The sequence below is a fragment of the Vipera berus genome (genome assembly GCF_964194415.1).
Source record: "Vipera berus genome assembly, chromosome: 3".
NCBI classification, from domain to species: Eukaryota; Metazoa; Chordata; class Lepidosauria; order Squamata; family Viperidae; genus Vipera; species Vipera berus.
In genome coordinates this window covers 34,130,299-34,149,323 of record NC_138204.1, presented here as the reverse complement: position 1 = coordinate 34,149,323, position 19,025 = coordinate 34,130,299, and the positions used below count along the sequence as shown (strand labels likewise).

General features: G+C 34.8%; 1 protein-coding gene across 5 annotated transcripts in view; it reads right to left on the bottom strand.

The window, feature by feature from the left end:
• CPNE1 (copine 1) overlaps positions 1-19,025 on the bottom strand; it is a 61,507-nt gene that overhangs the window by 28,634 nt on the left and 13,848 nt on the right. The window contains exon 2 of one of the 5 annotated variants that reach the window (XM_081323912.1): positions 1,554-1,645. The exons of the other annotated variants lie outside the window; for them this stretch is intronic. The gene's annotated coding sequence lies outside the window, so the exon portion shown is untranslated. The remainder of the gene's footprint in view (positions 1-1,553; positions 1,646-19,025) is intronic. 5 annotated transcript variants of the gene reach the window in all.

Below are 19,025 nucleotides of genomic sequence, written 5' to 3'. Positions count from 1 at the left end.
CCCTAGACTTAGGTTCCCTAGAATCACCATATGACACCACTGCATTCATAGTCTGCAACGTTTTGACTGTAACCAAGCTAGTATTCCTATAAAGAAATTCAACTGTCAGCATTTCTTGCTGCAGGCTTTGTTTCCTGAGCAACCATAATGTCCATGAACATTCTATGCTGAATCAGTTTATTATCAAAAGCTTTGCTGCCACAAACATGATGTAATTCAGATCAAACCAGATAAACATTAATTTATGACAGTAATTATCAGACATGCAAATATGGAAAAACAAGATTGAAGAAAGGGCAGCAGCCATCAGTGGAATACACATTTCCTCCATACTTACAAGCAAGCACTGTTGTTATTTACTGAGTAACAAATTTCTAACAGTAGAGTCTTTGTTGCTTTTTGAGCTTTAGTTGTGTCAGGACCCACCCCAAACCACGTCTTAGGAAGACAAAATTCTTGGAGTCAAGTCTATTCCAAAAAGAATCTTTACTATGACATGCTTGGTTGTAGGCAATGAGACAGGACTTAATATTATTCCACGAACTAACCCTTATATAGAGTTCCCGGTTTAACCCCCCTTAACCCCATTTGGTCAGTCCCCCATCCTTTCTCTCGTATCATCCCTCTCGTGGGAAAAAGGAACTTAGGACCGTTCATGTTTATTGCTCTCTTCCGTGACACAAGCCAGATGCTAGCCCTCCCTTTTGTTTCCCCAGTTCAAAAGGCTTCTCCTTTCCTTTGAAATGCCTAATACCGGTTCAATACACATCCATTCTCTTCTCTTCGGGAGATGGCAGAATCCATGGAATAATGTTTTAAACATACATTTATGAATATGATATAAATGGATTCTGACAAGTTGCTTGTTTGTAGATGTTTCATTACTAGATTAGGTAATATCTTCAGTGCTAGAAGGGAGTGGGGTTTACTCTCCCTTCTAGCACCAAAGATGTTACCTAGTCTGCTAGTGAAACATCTGCAACCGAACAACCAAGCTGAGAGCAACAAGGACTTCAGAACAACCTTGAGTTACATATATTCATGTCAAATGAAACTTCTGACATACTTTTATGGACTGCTGTGCATTCCTAATTCTCTCTATCCACACTATGAAATCAATAACATATGTTTACATTTACAACAAAGCATATATTATAGTATTACCCTACAATAGTGTGGTAACATCATCAAGTCCATGATTATTGTTTCTTGCAATAGAATTTGCTACATATTGAGAATGGAGGAAGCTATAGCATTAATAGGGACAACACTTGAACATGAGAAAAAGAAAAGCAAAGATCAGGCAGGATGCCAAAAGTGAGAGAAACAGAGTAACATAAGGGAGGCATTGAGGAAGCAGAAAATACAATAATCAGTGCTGGCTTTTCATTTGAAAGGATCCTTTCATTGCTCTCCCACCTCATCTGTATCAATGTGTTTACCTGCAATTGCAATGCTGCTGACTTGACACTGATACTTTAATTTATGGCACCATTTGTCCAAGAGCATTTGTCAAGAGAACACAGGAAATTAAGATATTGAAAGTAAATCACCTGGTAGTTTTGTCAAAGTGATCTTGCAAATACAGAACATCATGGTAAGGCCTACAAAATGTGTATACCTCTGCATCTCAGTATGTATATATCTGGACCACGGAAAAACAAATATTAGATGGAATGTTGTTATAAAATCACAGCATATTGAAAAGGTGAAAAACTCACTCAAGCAAAGCTTGACTTCTGGTGGCTGCACAGATGCAAAATGTAGTTTTCTTTGGTAACTATACAGAAGTGGCTTGCCACTGCCTTCTGGAAAATTTGCTCAGTTTCTTAGGCTAGTCCCAAGGTTTCCCAATAGTCTTTCCATTCAAGTATTAATCAGTACTGGGTTGGGGGGGGAGCGCCAACCCTATGGAATCAGCTCCCCCCTGAGCTTCGGATGGCCCAAAACCTCCAATCCTTTCGCCGCGGCCTCAAAACACACCTGTTCCACCAGGCTGACCTAGACTGACAGGCATTTTAATTAATTTATATTTAGTATTTTTAATTCATTTTTTAAATTCTCTAATTTTTTATTGCACTGATGTTCTCAATTTCATTTTATCTTGATTTATGTACTTATTATATGTTCTGTTGTTAGCCGCCCTGAGTCCTTCGGGAGATAGGGCGGGATATAAATCCCATCAATAAATAAATAAATAAAATAAATAAATAAATATTAATTTATTCTGTAGGTCTCAAAGCCCAATGGCTCAACTTACATTTTACAGTATTTACATTTCTGAGGAAATGTTATCCTGCACCTCCTGATGGGAGTAGATTGAGTGATGTTTGCCTCATGTTCAACTAACCATTAAAATACTCACCATCATCCTTTCAGGAAACATTTGTCTTTGGGATTATCAATACTGCCAACCTATTTTGATTGTAAGGGATGGGAAAGGAGGTGTATATTTAAGCTTCTAATGGGCCCATCCTTACCAAAATGTTTTTCATTTGCCCTGTTAATATAATATTCTCCAACCTGAACATCTCTAGATGTAATCCTGGACACTCCAAGAGCAGTTCAAGATGTTCAAGATGTTCAAGATGTTCAAGAGCAGTTCAAGTTGAAAAAGATTTTACTAATATGCTAATCAGAATATGCAACATTACTCCAAGAGAGATTTAAGTAAATGAGCAAGCAAATGAGAAGCTGTTTTGGCCTGGCTGCTCCTATACATGTAAACTGCAAACAGTATAAAGAGAACTAAAGAAACATAAAAGCCTGCATAAAGTTATATGATTTTACACATTTCACGACCCAGAGAGATTTACTCTGGATGTGTGAAGAGTTTACATTCAAGGCAGTTACTGTAAAAGTTATGGCATCTAAAAGCTACTTCATCATCGTCATTCAGTTGTGTCCAACACCCACCCCCTCGCCACCTTATGGATCAGCGTTTTCCATGCCTCTCTGTCTTGCATCACCTCCTTCAGATCCACCATGGTCATTCCCAAAGCTATTTACATTTGACCATGATTCAAATAGTTCAAAATAAGTTCTCTAAGCTATGCATTGCATGGAATCTTACTGTGTATTCACATTAATTCCTGAAGACTGACATACATGTGACCTTCAGTGTGCCTTAGAAAGATTAAAATTCAGAAGACACCTCATCTTCTCGTTTCCTATAGCCTCATGCTTTGATTTTGTGCATCATCATCACTACAAACATTAACATCTCAATTTGTACCTACACCTTGACCATAATGGAGCCCAGAATTCCCATCATAAGTCATGATAGAGATAAGCCAAGGCATCAATAGGAGTGGACCTAATTTTAAAACTTTTGCAGTGGTCATTAATGAATCAATAATTCCTATGAGTGTTCTTTGCTGCAAATCAGCCAAAAACTGCAAAAGAATTGCAGTCACATGACCAAGGAACATTGCAACTGGCTACAAAAATGAATTACCGGTAGTTGCCAAGAGTCCAAAATGTGGAGTGGGGGTGTGCAGCCATCGGAACTCCAAAACTGGATCATAATTAGTTTTTTTTTGGGGGGGAATATAACTTTGAATGGCCACTAAGCAACTGGTAATTAACCAAGAACTACCTGTATTCATGTAAATATACAAGGCTTAACGGGACCACTAAGTATGTGTGCAACTGGAGCATCACAACCAATCCTATACCTATCTGTAAAAAAATTCCTATTGCATCCAGTATCTCTCAGATAAAAATGCACAGAATTGTAACTTAAATCACTTATTTTTATGCTGCCACATCCTCTAGACATCATCTCTCACTACCATGCTATTCTAACCCTTAAAACTCTCAAATGTGTTTTTAAAAAAAGCCACATAAGCTAGAACATGAATACTATTACTAGACTACAGGGATGTCACATATTGTTTCCCAGAAATATAGGGATAAGATTGAACTAGTTCTTGGGGATGACATAATTTATGTTCAGCCACAGGACCATCCCAATAATCCAGGGCAAAACATTAGGATTTGATTTATATAATGTTTAGGAACTCAATGCGGAAAAAGTATGTGTATAGAAAATAGTATCTGAACTAGAAAAAAAATGGCTGTAATCATTTAGATTGGGTATTCCATTGCCAAGTCACAATTACATTAATATTCTGCTTTCTCAATAGTTTTCTAGGGATAATAATCATTTGGATTATTTGCATGATTAGTATACACATCCCGGCATTGCTTTTCATTATAGTCATGATTGTAGCTTCATCAATTATATACTGGAAAACAGAGCAGACTACTTGGTGCTCCCAAACAGACTCCAAAACAATTATGCAAAATAACCTGTTGTTTCATGTTGTAACTTGAATTTTAGAAGAGGTTGGTTTTTTTAATATTAAACCTTTTTAAGATAGTAGGCTGCAATCTCTTAATTCATGCTTGATCTGGTCAGATCTTCCTTCCTCCCGCCCACAAGTGATATAAACACAATTACATCACATATGTTTTGAGATATGCTCTTCAGTACTATGTTGGAAAGTCTGGTGTGAATGGAAAGTAATTTCAGATATTTGAAGAGGTATTCCCTATGAGTAATAAATTAGCAGGGTGGGTCAAATGCTGAGCTAAAAAAAATTTCTTGTGAATAAAATGATTCTATTTTATAGTGGAATAAGGACACAAAGAGTTTTCTGATCAGTAGTTTAAAAACTAAGTTCTTTTTTATATTTAAGAATATCACTGTCTCCCATAATTATGTTTCTAGCCACTATTTCTATGTCTCAATCAATTAATAGAAAGAAGAAAAATGATCGAAAAAAGGAAATTTGACACAGGAAACCACAATTTTGTGCAAGAAAAATAAGCACTGTTATGGCATGCTATTCTATACAGCAACTATGGAACAGATTCTTTCTTAGCTCATAGGTACAGGACAGTTTTAATACAAAGAAATGGGCAAATTGTCAGTTCCCTATTCTATATTGAAACTCCACACAATATATTATTACAATGTGATTAGGGTTTTCCAAATGAATCTTAAGAGTTTGTTAATTGTATGAAGACTAGATTATTTCTATACAAGGAGCTTGAGACTTCTGCAGATGGGATTGCAGTTATATAATACATTATCAGGAAAATAGGATGATAAATTGTTGATGACAGAATAAACCAATATATTTTTAAAACATCCTTTGTAAGTTTTAAAATTTAGAAATATGGGCAGACTCCATCATCACACAAGCAACAAGCTTGTTGATGACAGAATAAACCAATATATTTTTAAAACATCCTTTGTAAGTTTTAAAATTTAGAAATATGGGCAGACTCCATCATCACACAAGCAACAAGCTATTTCTGCACCCACGGTCTTTCCGGTATTATCTAGACATATATAGTTTAAGCAGTAGGATGTTTCCTGAACAGGAGATAGAAAAAAATGTTTACACTTTTTTTCCCATCCTGTGCTGCTATCATACAAATGACACATATTGGAAAAGGTGCATTCTATAAAGTTTGGGATCCCCAACATGGCAGTTGCAATCAAGACTTATTCCTCAGTGTACAGTATATCAAGCCCCTGCTTCACTTTGAGTTATATTTTAAGCAAAAGTAAAAATGAAGTTGGCATACTATACTGCAAAGCAAAACTCCAGTATTCATTTTTCTTTAAAAATATTTTTGAATTTCACGCTGCATCCTGTTATTCAAAAACGACTGGCTGCAAATATACTCACCTGTCAGGGGGAAAGAAACCCTGGGATTTATCAGCAGATACTGGGAGTCAAAAAAGGCAGGAGAGTCTATAATGAATGTATAATAAATTGGTATTTCATTACCAGCAACAGCACTGTTAGCCATTTAGGGCAGTCAAGTCTACCATGACAGCAATTTCTTGACTGCTAAAATTTGTTTTCAGAAAACAAATAAGCCCATTTATTGGAGGGCTTGGCTATAATTTATGTTAGAATAGCACATATTTATGGAATTTAACCAACATACTTAAAAATGTTGGAAAGTACTAAGTAATCAATGCATTAGGCAATTTGTATGCCCATTTCTAACTGTTCCGCTTTTCTTAATTACAAAAATCTTAAGGGTACTTGGCTATATTCCCCATATAGTTTTACATACTTATTTGAACCCAAGATTTAAATCCTTATTTGCATCTGGAAGAGATCTAGTGAATTGAAGATGTCTCTAGAAAAAGTGAATATGACATGGGAAAGACCAAGGAACTGGTGAGTAGACCAGTTCCTTGGAACCTTTCTGGAAAAGGAGAGGACAGACTCCATAAGTAGACTTCAAGGCAACAGATTTCCATGAGTTTGAACACTGGGAGACTAAGACAGGGGTGTCAAACTGCTGGCCCGCGGGCCGGAGCATCACGGAGAAACTGCGCCCATCCCATTTTCGGCAATGGGAAAAAGTTCCGATATGTCGCGCGACGTCACATGACATCGCGAGTTTGACATGCCTGGACTAAGAGATCAGCTACCCTGCTCACAACCATGACTGTGCCTTTTGAAGGATAGTAAGTTTCCTAGTCTCATCTTCTATAGGTAATTCTTGAATTACAATTATAATTTAGTGATTGTTCAAAGTTACAGCATACTGAAAAAGTGACATGACCAGTTTTCACCTTTATGACCGTCGCAGCATCCCCATGGACAATCAAAATTTGGGTGCTTCACAACCGGCATGTATTAATGACAGTTGTACTGTCCCAGGTCATGTGATCACCATTTGTAACCTTCCTGGCCAGCTTCCAACAAGCAATCAGGGAAGCCAGATTTACTTAATGCATGATTCACTTAATAACTGCAGTGATTTCCTTAACAATCATAAAATGGGACAAAACTGTCTTGCTTAGCAACAGAAATGTTGGGCTCTGTTGTGATTGTAAGTCAAGGACTACCTTTAATCGTTTTACAACACTATTAACCATCGTAAAATTATTTAAGGCCTTCAAAATGACGTTTGAAAAGTAATTGGATGAGATTACCTTCAACTCTGAACAAAAGAAAGAATTATAAGATTAACAATTAAAGAATTTGAAATAAATGGGGGGAAAGATTTTGGATTAAGGGTCAGATAAATTGGGAATACTGAATTTTACATATGTTTTTGAAATTAATTATAAAAAATAATTTATTCTGGCTATTCTAGCTATTGTGAATTACAACGAAAATAAGTTATTTTATTATTTTTGAAACTGTACACTGGAGGAGACTAAAGATTCTTCGCAGAAGGGGGAAAAAAGTCTTTTCTTGATGTCTGTTAATACTGGGATTTACAAAATGACACAAAATGTTGTAAGACTAAAAACATTAAAGCAGATTTTTGAAGAATGAAGCCAGAACTTAGTAACAACAATATCAACAATGTCAGCAATGATATCTGCTTCTATGGACAGACTATGTCCAAAATATGTTAATGAAGGAATGACTGATGTGGAATAAATTTATCTGGCAACACAGAATAAGTACCAAAAACTACAAATGACAGGTCAATGGGTGTTTGAAACTTACGCTATAAAAAGGTCTTTTAGTTACCATGTTCTAAACTATCTCAACTTTTTGTATTCTGACATATTAAGCAAAGAATCGTTTGGGAGCCCTGTGTTTTTGTTCACCTCTGTTTAATATTTACTATATATATTTGTGTATAAGGCCATCTGCAGATAAGCTGACCCTCAAATTTTTAACCAAAATGCCATGAAAAATGAGCCACCCATGGATAAGCTACAACATGAAAACATTTTTCATGGTTTTTTCATAAAATTTCAAGGGTCAGTTTATCCATGGATGGGCTTACCTACAAGCATAGATACTGATACTTCTAAAAAAGTATAGTACTGCTATATATATTTGCTGATAAGCTCATTCATGGAAAAGCAAAACTGACTTTTGGGGGCATTATTTTGGTACCAAAAATTCTCAGCTTATCCACACACACATAGTAGGTTGGTTGTATTAAGTGAATAAAATGTATTAAGGGGATAAAATGTATGAAACTTCAGTTCCTTTAAACCTTTTTGAGGGTTTAGTTACATATAAATACAGTAATGCTACTGAATTGTTTCACCTCAGAAATGGTGATTTTTCTGAAATAAGTGCATTGCTTCCAATGAATTTAACAAATCCAGCATACTTGGATTCTTTCTTTCTCATCTGTTGTTCATTACATTAATCAGAAATTTCATTGTCTTTATTCAACTTCATTTGATTTTTAAAATGTTGGTTTATATATAAAATGTATTTCCTGTATTGCATTTATTTTCCAAAATTAAAAAGCAGGAAAGGCATAGTAATTCCAAGTTTCCTATACATTCATGTATCATCAGAATATAAGATCTATCAATGAGATTATTACCCACATTGATATAACAGTGAAAACGCTTACTTATCTCAAGATACTTCAATCCATAATTTTATTTTACAGAAATTTGAGTCTTTAAATTTCCAGTATGTGAGATGTATAAAATATGGACAGCAGCCTTATTTAGCAAAACAAGGCACTATTGTAGATTCTCTCCAGTATACCTGAGTGAAACTGCCATGAGATAAGTAACTTCCAAATAAATATACAACAGATATATTGTTGGATTTCTCAGAGATATGAAAAATGGAATATTTACATTAACTGGATTCTGTTCAAGCCTTTCCTTAACTACACCCTATTGTAGGATTTCTTTTAGATCAACCAGGTTAACTGCCACCTGCTGGGCATCCTACAATTAATATTTCTTACTAAACTCCTTATGCCTTTTCTCAATTCTGATTTTCAATTAGATTTCTAAAAATGACCAGTTTTACTTCTCACATAATTTACAGCAAATCCAGTTATGTATTTGTAATGAATTTAATATTTTATATTTTTTCCTTGATAACTTTAGAATGAATTTTAATTTGCCTGTTACTAATACATAATAACATCAAGAACACACTGTAAATAGTGAGATAATTAAACTTCCATCATTGTGCTCTTACATGGTGTGTGCGTGTGTATGTTATATTTAAATATCCTTCACTCGCTTGTGTTGGAAAGAGACTGGCTGAGCCACAGGGAGGAGTCAAACAGGGAATTAGTCTAGAATTGTTACACAAGCACAAAGGGAGGTCCATTTCTTCCCATCCCCCAAATGCTGTTGAATCTTATGTAGTTTGATTCAGGTGCAGGCCGCAAGTCAGGAAGATTCCTGTGAAATAGGCATGAACAATAAAATTACTAACCAAACTCTTCACATGTGGATCTGGTTGTTTGCACCTAAGATTTGGTTACATTTATGTGTTTTATTTGAAAGATTTACATAAGGTACTGTTATTCTTCTGATCTTTCAAACTTTTTTATTTTCTGTTATTCCCAAACTTTTATAGGACAAGTATGGAACATATTACATTTTTACATGTTACATATGTAGCTCTATAATTAATTTATAGTTTAATAATTAATTTTAATATAATTAGAGTTGTGTAATTAATATTAGGTAATTACATATCTCCAAGAGAATGGGGCAGGGAAGATATTAAGATATTCCCCGTGTAAAAAACTATTCTACATAAGATACATTAATATACACTGCTATAAATCCACTTTTATTATCTAGTAATATTTAACTTGTTTTCTATATTGGAGATAAGTCTTCATTTAAAAATAAGCATCTATTACTGTATTGTAAAATTTAATATATGAGATTGTTAACTGAGGATCTTGACTGCAGCCAAGCATTAGCCATTTAGCTTGGCATTATTTTTGGATAATAAAACCAAAAGCCTGAACTGAATATATGCATATCTCAGCTGAATTTGGAAAGAAACAGGTCTGTTTATTTCAGTAAGACAACTATAATGCTTGTGCAATGTTCCAAAACTCATCAATTCTACATTTTTATTCTCCACAAACAAGGAATGCAGCAGTATACTAGAATGAAGGCAACAAAATTGAGAACTGGAAACAGTATTAACATTACAAAATTGTCATCAAGAGTATTAGAGAGAATACAGTTTTATTGAACATATATGCCAATGTGGGTCCAAAGACATTTATCTAATCCACACCTTCACTGAATGGAACAAGAGAAGCCTTACAACTTTGAATTTCCAATAATAACTGTTTGATAGCTAAGAATTAGATGATGCCAAAATATCTGATATTATTTATTTCTGGCTTATTTCTTCCCACCTAGGAAATGAAACTTTATCGCCCTTAATATCTCATTTTAAACAAGACAGTAAATATATTTTGAACTAAAATAAATGAAAGCTCTTCACTGAGTTGTGGATACTAAGTGGAACACAGGACCTAAAGATACAATACAGCTGCTGTAATTTTTTCCTGAGCACAACACAAAACTATTTGATAGGTTTTCCCTTGTTATGACACTCTAGCTGTAGGTTAAATAATAAATACTGTGAAAAATGTAAAAAAAAGCTATCTTCCCTGCAATTACATGTAAATTATTCATTCACTGTGAAAAGGCTATATATATTGAATATGCATTTCTGGATATTTGAGAACCTTGTCCATTTTTCTCCCTCCTAATCTCCTGCAATAATGTTATTTTTTTGCAAAGCATGTATAAAAAATAGCCTTTAAAAAGTATAAACAGGACATCACCAAAATAAAAGTTCTTGACAAAGAGCTATTTTGCATTTTGATGTTCCCCTAAGAGAGTTTATAAACTGCACATACAAGGTCATAATATATATTGGAACACATACTTTTGCATTAGTCAAGATATTCTGCACCCCATTAAGACTATCAACAAAGAATGCTTTCTAGACACATTCTACATGAGAAATATCTTCAATAAACATCAATATGTTGTTTCTGGGCGGCAATGACATCTTCAGCTTCCACTTGTGAAGGTGAGTATATCCACTTCCATTATTTCTGAAGAAAATGACTGGTGTTCAATTTAGATTCATGTTGAATATTTACTATTTAAAAGCTCAAAGAATATTACATAGGCTCACCTAACTTAAAAAAAAAAAAGTTTAGCATATATTTTCCATAAATTGTGATTCATTTTTACCTGTTTTCTCTGGTCATATTTCAAATACCACACCATATTTTATTTTAGAGCTAACACCTGTAGTATTTCATCATTCTTATACGAATAAAAATTGACATTTCTACAAAAAAAAACCCTCACCTGCCAATTACTTGATGGGAAAGAAACACCTTTTAGATGTTCTTCTAAACAGTTTGTGGTTGGGATGGAAAGCTGCCACTGAAGGCAACACAAGGTAGATCTATATATACTTAAGAAAGGTAAGTAACTAACTTTGTTACTTAGAAGTAGGATAAGGTTGAGGAATACAGAACTAAAGGAAAACAGAAATGCTTATATTAAAGTAAAAGAAACCTTGTATTTTTCAGGTGCAAGACAAATGCAATTTAACGTGTCTGTCCAATACAGATAAAAGTATTGGGTAATTTCTCAGAACTGTAACACAGTTGGCATATACTGTATTAATTCTGTAAAAAGCTTGCAAAAGTAATAGTTGATGAGTTGCATTAGCTCAAATCAATCGGTTCTTTCTTTGTGAGTTAAATTCTAAATGATTTTCCCTTAGCAAGTACAAAATTAAAATGCCATTATTCTTAGCATGTTGTTGCATAGCTTTGCAAAAATTTTATTAGGTATGTCCAATTGCAATGTATTACTTTTGTTGACCAAATTATGACAACTCAGTGGTTGAACACATAATTTCTTTACAGTATCAATAAAACTACACAACTTAAAGATTTGATTAATGCACATGTAGAGGCCATTTTCATTATAACAGTTAATGGAAAGTTATAAGCATCCTTTGGGTTTACATACAGCCATAGAAAATATAAAGGACAACTGGTTACACCTAACAGTTTTGTTTAAAAATGTTCCCAATGGCCAAGGCAGAAATCTTTGCTGGAGTGGCAAAATGTCCCAAGTGACTAGAATGCATAAGTAAGCAATGGCTGTTTGTAGCTGGTCATAACAAAACTTTGAATGTGTAAATTTCTCAACTTTTCTCAGTACAGTTTCAACATATCTTTTATTGTGGCCACTGCTGACTATTCAATATTTTGTTGGGGATAAAATAATATAAAACGCCAACAAATCTTTGGTTTTGTCTAATTTGCATTTTTGACAAATCCAACAATCTTCTAACTTTTTAGATTGCAGTACTTGAAAAGGAATCCAATATCACTACTGTACAGAACATTTAAAACAGGAAACTTACAGGAAAATGGAAAACTACATTCTTTGTTCCTGTTGCAATTCAAATTTCTTCTTCTCAAGGAATATTTATAACTAGTGCTACTGGATTTGCTCTGATCAGTTAGACAATTATTAGAAATCCCTTTATTAATTTTAAATCTGAATAATTTAAACCTATTATAAATTATAGGCCAGTGATTTTATTGGACTTGAGCAAAGTTTAACTGTCCAATTCACAAAATAATTTATGAGGATCACCATATGTACAGATTCAAGTGCCTTAGATGTCTATAAAAATGATATTCCTTTGAAAGAAATTCTCAGAACAAGGTAGCACTTGCAATACAATACAAATAAGAAGAAATGCTTTGTTAAACAGGCAGGCAAGCTAATCTACACAACTGAAAAATACCAATTACCTATCAATCATATACTAGAAGTTTCACCTACCTGAAACTGATTTATATTCAATAAGTACTATCCTCTGGAACCTTTAGGTTAAAAACATCAGAATTTTTTTTGGATGAACTAATATAAAATAACACAATTTTCTAAAACACATCTTACTATTTTTGTAAAATATTTTGTAGTCATATTTATTGTACAATGCGTTTTGGCAGCTCTGTAGTTTAATATTAATGTTAACTGGTTTTCTTTATTCTTTATGCTTCAATGTCTGAAGTGTAGCATTGTACATAAAGTTATAATTATAGTTTTACTGTCATGAATGCAAAAACTTTATTAGAATCTGAATAATTCAATAAAACCCCATGCTAGCTTTCATTGCAATATTTTAATTATTTCTATTGTTTGTAAGCCACCCAGAGTTGCTTTCGGACCAGATGGGCAGCACATAAATCCAATAAATAAATATTTTTAAAGGGTTTGTGATTTCTTAAATTATGTGTTTGTATATATATTTATTTCAACGTTAATAAAATTTATGACAACTGAAATTGTAGGATGGATACGTAAATAAGTATTGCTTCCTAGTTTTAGTTGAGAAACTTTGAAAACCATCATCCCTCATAACTGACATCTTGCTTTGGTTGAAGATATTTTCACTAATGTGCAGTGCATGTCATAAGCTCCTTGACAAAACATAGTAAAGAATACACTAGCACTGACTATATGTCATATTTCTGTGCACAAAAAGTACAGATAATAATGCAAATAATACACAGAAATAATGTAACTGATGGGATGAGACTAATTTAAGATCTTTAGGCAGATATGGTTATAATGTTTAAAGTCCTTGAACTTTATTATTGGGGTGGAGTTTGTGTCTTGCACCTTGACTGTAAACATGACAAGCAAAAACAAGTAAGATTAAAAGTTATTTAAGTTTTAAATGACCATAAATTTGATTTTGGCTTGTCACATATTTCTGCAAGTACTAAAAAAAACCCTATATTTTTCACCTAAGATGTAAATTCAGTACCATCTCCCATTGAAGTCTGACCTCTTCACTAACACTTGGAAGTATAACTAGTCTTACCAACATCAAGAAGAGGGAACTAATTGTTAACACTACTTAACAAAGCTACTCTAATAAATAAGACCTCCCAAACATGTATCACCATTGTTATTTCTTTTAGGTCTTTTGTCACTATCTTGCCCATTGGGAGACCAGGTATTTTCCAGTGATGATGACCTTGGCCACCAACTTCACAATGCTGATCTACACATTATACACAGCTCAAAATACCTCTCATAATTTACCAGTTCTATTTGTTAACCCCAAAGAACTGTCAAAACTGATATAGAAGAAAAAACCTCTCCTTCAATTATCCAGTGGAACAGCTTACCCCCAGAAATCATGGGTGCTCCATCACTGGAGATTTTTAAGAAGAGGCTAGACAGTCACTTGTCTGAGATGGTATAGGTTCTCCTGCTTGAGCAGGGGGCTGGACTAGAAGACCTCCAAGGTCCCTTCCAGATTCTATTCTATTCTATTCTACATACCAATTAAATTAGAGGGTTGTTTCTTAATGAAATAAGAAAAAACTTTTTTCAGCTTTGACGCAATACATATATTCTTTAGACAGAATCACTTATGAAGCAAACACTGTTTCTAGAAGTATTTCTGCATAATTTTTCCTATCTATGTTATAGTTTAGAACGGGTCCCCAACCCCCAGTCCGTGCACCAGTACTGGGCCGCAGCATGCCAGCAACCAGTTCGCACAAACAAAGAAAGCCCAATCCACAGGATGCAGACAGCACACAAAACCACTCCCCCTCCAGTCTGTGGAAAAACCTCTCTCCACGTAACTGGTCCCTAGTGCCCAAAAGGTTGGGGACCTCTGGTTTAGAGCGCCAATTTGGTGTAATGGTTAAGGTACAGGTCTAGAAACCAGGAGACTATGAGTTCCAGATCCCCATTAAGCGTGAAAGCCACTTGATTGACTTTGGACCAATCCTCACTGAGCTCAACCCACCTTTCAGAGTTGCTGTTGTAGAAAAATAAGAAGCAGGAGCAATAAGTACGTGGCTTGAATTATATATAAAAAGTTGAGATAAAAATCTAATAAGAATTCTGTTGTTTTAATGTGTGCATTATTATATAATGAATTGAGTGCCTTACTGTTTAACTGCATATATCACTCCCCTCCCCTCATTATGGCTTTGTAATAATTACAATTGAAGGACTGCCTTAAAATGGTATCTAAAAAGAATTTACAAAATATATTTTCTAAAATGTTTGTAATGATCCAATACTGGGCATGCATTTTAAATCTATTTATGGATAATTGTGTCTGAAGTACCCGAATCCCTACCCCAATAAAAAAACCAGAGACTAATTGCCAGATTTGGATAACATTCCAAAAATAATTTCGATACAGGCAACTCATATTGAAATTTCTGATGTAATAATTGAAACATACAAAGAAACCTTCAACCAGGTCAAAGATAACAAGTGGTGGCTTAATTTCATAACTATTTGGGTTCGCATATTAGATTACAGGTAGTCCTTGACTTACGACAATATGGACCAGAACATTTATTAAATGGTACACTCATTAAGTGAAGCATCATACAATCACACTCAATTTTACAACCTTTTTTTTTGCTGCATTCATTTGCTGCAAATCACCATGGTAATTAAGCAAGCCATTATGTGACCATAACTTGCAACTTTCCCTGCTGGCTTTCCCACTGATTTTGCTTGTCACAAAATCACAAATAGCTAACAAGTGACGGCAGGAAATGGCAGCATTTAAGTATGCAACATTTGCCAGGCGCCCAGTCACTTGACTGTGGGGACAGTGTGACAGTTAAGTTGCAAGAGCTGGTCATGTCACTTTTTTTCAGTGTCATCGTAACTTTGAGCAGTTGCTAAAAAATGGTTGTTGAGTCAAGGGCTATCTGTATATCAGAGATAGATAAACTTTATTAAGCAAACAACAGCTGGGTTCATAAAGACCAAGTCAAAATGATAATTATATTACCTAGTTTGGGTAATGGAACGTCTGCAAGAAAACCGCCAAGCTCAGAGACCACTAAGGACCCTTCCAGTCAAAATCAAAGCACATTAGAAACCAGTCAGCACCTCATGTTTAGAATATATTTAATATGTAGTGAAAGTTAGATTATATTCTAGGTTTCACCAATAGTTTCCAAAACATGACCTAAAAGAAGAGAATCAACTATTGCCAGCTATTTAAAATTGTTTTCTCTCCTTTATGCATCAGTAGTATTACCTGTTTTCTCCTTAAATCCTACATTTGTTATGAAATCTTGGTTCTAAATAAAACTTTCTGTAACTACACATTTAACAGATTGATCATGTCTGTTCCCCACTGGAATGTAATCCATAATCACTTTGGAATAATTCATTTTTCCTTATGTTATTTAGTAAATCATAATGTAAACCATGGGGTAACATTATACATTTTTATTCTATACCAACAAGAATATTTTTAAGTAGAACTATTTTGAAAATGCTATAAACTTCTAATCAAAATTTACAAAATTGTAATAGACCCATATTCATGTGATGCAGCCAATTAATTTTTTTATCTGTTTTAAACCATATTTTAATATACTTTGTTTTCTGCAATTCTTCACGATACAATAAAGTAACAGGATCAGACACATAATATCCATCTGTGCTTGTCAACTGACAGAACAATTAACCAGTGGAACAACCTGCCTCCAGAAGTTATGAATGCTCCAACACTGCAAGTTTCTAATAAGAGATCAGACAACCATTTGTCTGAAATAGTATAGGGCAGGGGTCGGCAACCTCGGCTCTTTTATGACTCGTGGACTTCAACTCCCAGAATTCCTGAGCCAGCATAGCTGGCTCAGGAATTCTGGGAGTTGAAGTCCACGAGTCATAAAAGAGCCGAGGTTGCCGACCCCTGGTATAGGGCATGGGTGTCAAACTCGCCACATCATGTGACGTGTCACTTTTTTGCATTGCTGGAGCTGGGGTGGGTGCGGCCTCCGTATGATGCAACTGGCCCGTGGGCCGGCAGTTTGACACCCCTGGCATAGGGTTTCCTGCCTGAGCAGGGGGTTGGACTAGAAGACCTTCAAGATCCCTTCCAACTCTGTTATTCTAATTCCTAGCTTGCCAAGAGATGCAGTTGAAATCCTAACCCAGTGCCTGGAAGAAGTGCAGGTCTGGATGGGGAGGAACAGATTAAGGGTCAGTCCTGGCAAGTTCTGACCATGGACTATGTCTATTTCCCCCCATTCCCATCTGAAAGTATTCTTTGTTGACTCTCAGATCAGGCTGCATTTCCCTACATGAGACTTGTATGCAATCTGGGGGTCCTCTTGAACTCTTAGCTTCTGCTTATTGAGCAAGTGGAAGCTGTGCCCAAAAGGTCCTTTGAACAGGTATATCTAATATACACCAGCTAAAACTTTCCTGGACCAGGAGACCCTTTAGAGTCATCTGTACCCATATTACCTCATGACTGGATTAAGGTAGCATGCTTTACACGGGGATGCCCTTAAAGACCATTCTGAGGCTATAGCTAGTTTAGAATGCACGGGGAAGACATTGATGGGGACATCATGGTATGTACATTTGACCGAACTACTTTGCAAGCTGCACTGGTTGGCAATTGGCTTCCATGTTTGTTCAATTCAAGGTGCTAATTAAGACCTGTGAAGCACTTCATGTTATTGGGCTTAGCTATCTGAGACTGTTTGTCTTCAAGTTCTCGTTGCCTGTCTGATTTGATCCAACAGGCTAAGTGAACTTTGGATCCTGTTGATTAAAGAATGTCATTCTGAAGGAAAGCATACTCTATTGTATTGCACCATGAAATAATCTCTCCCTCTGCCCCCTCCCCAGAGATTTTGGTGGGTCTCATTGTTATATCATTTAGATAACTGAAAACCTGGCTGTTCTCCCAGGCATACAGGATAGGATAATTGTGGCACCCTTTTTTGTCTTATTATGTTTTGACTTCTTGGTTTGGTTTCTGTTTTTCTGGTCAGCTGTATTTTTATATACTGGTTTGTGATTGGAAGAAAGAGTGGTTTGGAAGTTGGGCGGCCTAGCAAGTAAATTTCCTCCCATTAGCTAATTTACAATAATACTTTTGAAATACATTGGAAAGTTGCCTCCTCTTTATGTAAATTCATTCAATCTTACTATTTTCAACAAGGCTTACTCTTAATTACTACTAACAATTTCAAAGCAAGTAATCTATTTCTGTAAGGGATCATTGCAACTATCAAAATTATCATATTTCTAGTTCCGAAAGTATCAGTTTTATAGTATGCTTGCTCTTTAACAATCAATTCAAAGCAGGTATATATAAAAATGTGTAAAATTAAAACTAGCAAGGAATAGCATTATTCAACTAACACATGGTTGAAAAAAAGTCAAAGTGACAATAAGTTTAATCATTATTATCCTTTGTATACTGATATGTGGTATGTCTCACTTCTATGAGGGTTTGATCTTCTGATGCCCTCTGTTCTTACGTACAGGATATTCTGTCCTTCAATCCAGAAAGTTCCATGAAGTTAATCAAATTAATTTTTTCCAATAAAAATAAACAGAAAAAAAACCATTCAATTCAATTAGATCTATAATGGATCCCAGCACAACAGGAACGTAGCTCTGGAAGGCGGATTCTTCTATTTCCAGCAAGTTTAATTTTTATTTACAATATCCCCATATCATTTCCAAGATTCAAAGAAATGGTTTCTCAAAAATTACTAATGAAGAAAAGGATAAGAAGGTCTACTCCCCATTGCCAGCTTACACAAATTTCCAGGACACTTTTAACCTTACTGAACCTTTAACACAGGTACCAAAGTCCCCTTTATCTTGCATTATGCAGGGAAAAAAACTTTCTGTGGCTGATATCAGGCATTATTATGCCATTAAGATGCAGTCTTTGTTAATCATAACTGGACAGTCTTGTCCATGTGTGAAGGAAAGCTCTGGTTGCTCTCCTAATAAACCAGAAGCATATGTTAGAGTTTATTCTTGATTTCTATTTTCTCTTAAAGATAGAAATGTGTTTATGTTTATATATATAAACATAAACATAAACACATTTTGGATGAATCATACTAGTGTACTATTTTTAATATATTAAAAACTATTGAAACGATGAGATGAGATGTCCAACACCATTCGGAAAGCAATATTAAAGAACTTGTATACAAGAATCTCTCACTATTGCAATATTTTCTAGAATATGCAGAAGAACACTAATAATCCCATCGCTAATACTATGAGAAAGTCATATAATTATTAAAGAAGAAACTGAGCACTTTAATTGCATTTCACACCATGAAAAGCAATGCAGAGATGTAATTTTAAGTATCAAGTAAGTCATACACTATTTTCTTAACCAATTGTTCAATTA